The sequence below is a fragment of the Phalacrocorax aristotelis genome, chromosome 11 (assembly GCF_949628215.1).
Source record: "Phalacrocorax aristotelis chromosome 11, bGulAri2.1, whole genome shotgun sequence".
NCBI classification, from domain to species: domain Eukaryota; kingdom Metazoa; phylum Chordata; class Aves; order Suliformes; family Phalacrocoracidae; genus Phalacrocorax; species Phalacrocorax aristotelis.
This window is the reverse complement of record NC_134286.1, coordinates 14,170,875-14,175,680: the sequence shown is the minus strand read 5'-3', so window position 1 is coordinate 14,175,680 and position 4,806 is coordinate 14,170,875.

The following is a 4,806-nucleotide window of genomic DNA, read 5'->3' as shown; positions in this document are numbered from 1 at the left end:
TTTTTTTTTTTTTTTTTTTGAGAGTTAGCATCAAAATTCTTCCTAACTTAGAAGAAATAAATTCACCCTTTTGGGTAAAACATTCCCTACAGAACTGGTGAAATTCAAGCTTTAGATCTGTATGCATTGTAAAATAAGGTTCACTGCAGCATGATAAAATGTGTAACAAAAGATAGGTAGAATACATAAATGCTTGAGGGACTGGAGACTACCTCAGTAATGTATGCTTCTAATTACAGTTTAGGTAAGTTGTAATTATGGTTTAGGTAAGTTATAAAGGTAGAAAAAATTAAGTGGTTTATAGGTATATAATAATGAAGTTCAATAATGAACCATTCATTGCAGGTAGACGAGGTCAGAAATGTAACGACCACATCTTTTCTGGATGGATTGCTTTATAAATATTTCTGAGAGTATATCATATCATGGGATGTCTCCACCAAGGTACTCAAAATGCAGAAACTGTCTTCATAAAGAAAAACTGCATGGGCAATCACCCTGGTTTCCCTACAGCTTGCCCTCTAAGACTGAAATTTGCTGAAGGAAAAGTTCAATAAGACGGCAGATTTGGTGTCTAAGTCCCACAGAGCAGGGACTGGGCAGAAAGAGCTCTTCAGCCTCCCACAGCTTCATCTGCCCCACACTGGATACCAGTCATTGCTCCTGTGCCATTTCTGCCTCTTGTGGGGCCACTTTTATGAGGCAGATCAATGGATTGATCCTTGTTGAGAGTAACCGGTCAGAAAGATCAATTAACACTCTGAAAGTAAGTAATTTCATAAAATAAAATAAATCAATTTGCACCACCAAAGGAACTATTAAAAGCTGATGGGCAATCTCACAGTTTGGGCTTGAAAAAATTGACCTTAAGAGGTCTGAGACTAAATGGCAATGATTTTATTAAATAACAATAAGCAGTTGCTATCTTTTGTTTGCAGTTTAGGAATTCCTTTGGTTCCTGAGAATACAAAACAAGCTCAATAACTAGCCTGGTACCTTTACTATGCTCTACATATACATAAACAATCTGGACTGAATAGGGCAATGTCTAGCTTTATATAACAACCAATAAGAGTAAAAAATAGCTGTAATCCTAATGAATAATTTTTGACTACAATAAATTTCTTCTTGTGAAGTTTGCATGACAGATGAAGATCAAATTACTGGTACACATAACAACCTGAGAAGCAAGTAGTCCCATTAAAATATTTTGCCAATGTTCATAAACCAATGCTTCCTAGAACTCCATCCCTGTCAAATAAATAACTTTTTGTTTCCTATTAAATACAGAGAGTACAGGTTACTATGGTGATCGAAAGAACACAGAATAAACTCTGATTCATCGTAATTGCCACATGCTAGAGGAAAAAAATATCCGAACATCATCTTGCAGTTTCAAGCTGGATCTCTGAAAAACATTTTGAGAATATAAAATGATTTGATGAAGTCCAAATAAAACAGGGTGAGGTATCACAGAAAAGAAAAAAATGTTGCAGCAGTGTGCCCCTTCAAATAAAAGTGTTTCAGGTCTGAAACATTTTAAAACTCATAAGCAGAAACCTTAGGTTTTTTGTCCTTTTATTTGAATCAATGAAACATATAGAACAGTGACAACTGCAAAGACCTGTAGAGAAACGCTATGGGCCACATTGTCATGCACATACATCTTCATCTGGGTCATGGACCTGCCATGTACTTTCAGTGCCCAGTTTTTTTCAATCCCATTTACTCTGTATTTTATATTAAGACAGCTGAAGCATTGATGTCGGGTAGGCACCGAGCAGGGACTGCTTTGATGCCGGAGTTTTGGACAGTTCACTCTTCTGGTAAGAAGGACACCCATGCTTTTACTTGCACTTGTTTGCACCCACTGTTGGCTTTGCATTATGAAGGCTTAAGAAAGTAATGAAGTAACATTTACATCTGCTTTCTCAGTAATCTACGCTTTAATGTATGTAATCAACACACTAGTTTTTCAAATACATACAATGAATTTCACACCATAAAATTAAATGCAATGTTATAGTTATTTCTAGTCATTCCCAGGGTTAGTTTCTAGTAATGAAACACAACTTTGATTAATGTAGAGCTTTATGCAGAACAAGTCAGACCTTCCTGTTGGTGTTCACAGTGCCATTGAAATGGTTTAGAAGCAGGGAAGGCAGCGCTAGAGCTAACATGGCTGGGTGGACCTAGGAAAGAGCCAATTGTTGTTGCATGGCTTTACATTGTATGCCATTTGTTTTAAAATATTTCAGTTTCTTTTAGCCTCAGTACTACATCAGATCTACAAAATATCCACATGAATTAAACCAGAAAGATCACCTAGTAGTTCGTATACTGACCTTCAGAACTCTGCCAAGTCACCAAAATCTCTATTCACATTCATTAAGACCTCAGGAGCAGCTTTGAGATGTGTGTCTGTTTTTCCTACTGTATCCCTTCAGTCTAGTAGGTCATAGTATCTCTGCCTGATACCCCTGATAGTTTTTTGAAAGGCATAATAACCCACTGTTTAATTGTAAGGCTATACAGGGGACTTAGTGAAAGTGATTTTAAAAAATTATGGTCCATTGTAAGATACTTCTAACTACTGCCCAATCTGGAGGTTTGGAGGCCTACACAGTTGTTATCTAGCTGGTCCCTTTCTATCAGTTTTACCTCTAGTCTCAAGCATGATCTCCCCACACATTCATGGTAGTGAATTTAAGTCACACAAAACTCATGCAGCGTGAAAGTCTTCTACAGTCTTTACAGTTCAAAAGGGCATGCCTGTGGGTTCACAAATATATAAAGTCTTTCCTTCGAAAGGACTAAAAGCAGGAGATTCAAAGGCTAGTAAAACCCTGACCCTGCAGTCACTAGTATACAAATTCGCAGCTGGGGTAGCTCTGCTTCAATAACTGAGAGAGAACTGCAGACTCTCTCTCACATGGTGTCTCTTCCATATATCTAAGGAGGGGGGGAGCAGCCTTTCCTGAATTTCTTGAGGGCTTCAGGACAATGTAAGAATAACGTTGGGATTTCTTTCTCAGAATACATGCTGTAATTCAAACAAAAATCAATTCAGCAAACCACTCTGATTTATGCCTTAGATCAGACTTTATAATCTAGCTGTATAATCTGTGAACCTGGTTATTCAGAAGGTAACAAGTATCCTTGTTATTCTGCACATGTCCATTACAAAGAAACTCTTATTTCATAGCCTTTAACTAATTGGTGTCACCCTGGTGTCATTCTCTTAACCCATCACTTCTCCCTGCCATGGGTGCTGTTTGTCTTTAAAATGCCATATTAAATATCATCAGCATTTGCAATCTTCTGGACAGAACATTTAAAATCAAAATAGTTGTGGCAAATATATATAGACACTAAAATGGAACTTATTCAATGAAAATCTATATAGATGAACAATTACTGCAGTACCAGCTCTTCTCTAACCCAAATGTCATTCTACATTATGGCCTGGCTGATATGACTGCACTGCAACTGGGCCATAACCTCTAAAAGCACCATCCATTTCAACTGCACCTTTATTAAAAGAAAATCCAATGAATTCCCCAAAATTTAGATGCCCACTAACAGCTTTTAATAAAGGGCTCTGTATTTTTATGTGTATGACTAATAACTTCTGTGGCAACAGTATAATCATTCCTGCTAACTGTGGTTTTTGAGTTGAACAAACACCTGGATAACGGGGACCTGAAGAACTGCTAGGACTAAATCTCCTCTTGTGGCTCATGAACATCAGCCTTTTATGGGACGAATATGGCCCAAACTCATGTAGATACAAATGCCTGTGTAATGCTCTGGCTGTGCCTCCCTAAGCTCTATTCTGCATAAATATTTATGCCTTCCTATTTTTACCTGGCACAATCATGGAAAGCAAATGTAGTAAGAATATGAACATGCTGACAGATAACTCAGTCTTCATCTCAGAAAGCAATCTAGTAATTTTTCCCATGTGACTCCAACATTAATAAAAGTTCAGGCAATCAACAACTGTCACTTGTACCAAACTGTAGACAGAATATATACTTAAACCCTGGGTTAAATTTTAAACCCAGATCTTAGTTTTGCTACTAAGTTTTGTCCTCGGTGAATTTGACCAAGAGATTTGTTCTCCCAACTCTGTTGCTCTAAACAAATATGAGATTTCCCAGCTGTACAAGCAGCAGAGACTACGCACATAAATGATGGGAAGGAAATCAGGCACAATGGTATGTCAGATGCAACGGCCATTAACAAAAATCCTGATCAGTTTGACCACACTGTCTTCAGGGACTGCTGTTATCAATTTCTGTTCTGAATTATGTTCTCCAGTATAAATTATAGGGGAAGAAAATCATAAAGAGTACTCATAAAGAACATTTGATGAGGCAAGTTGGTGCCCTAGTAAGAGATTTCAATAGGAGTGATTTCTTACTTCAGATAAGCTTCAAAGCAAGGGCTATGCACACTCTTCCAGGTGGAGTAACTGACACTTCTGGAAAGAACAAAAATCTACCAGCTGCTGAGACTTGAGCTCAAGGTGGGTTTGCTATGAATGGAGATAAAGGTAGACAGACCAAAGTTTTTAAGCAGACCTGCTCAGCCTTTGTAACTTTCCATGTCAAAGCAGGCACCGGCACAAGTCCAGGATGAAAATGTTTTAACAATGACTATCCATGCAGGAACTTCAGCTTCAAAGTCACACTCACACACAGATAACTGTGAGAATAAAACACAGATGCTGCTGCATCAGACCATGGGGTTTAGCTGCTTTACCCAGAATGCTGGCTGTGTTCAGCATCATACTTCCCTCGG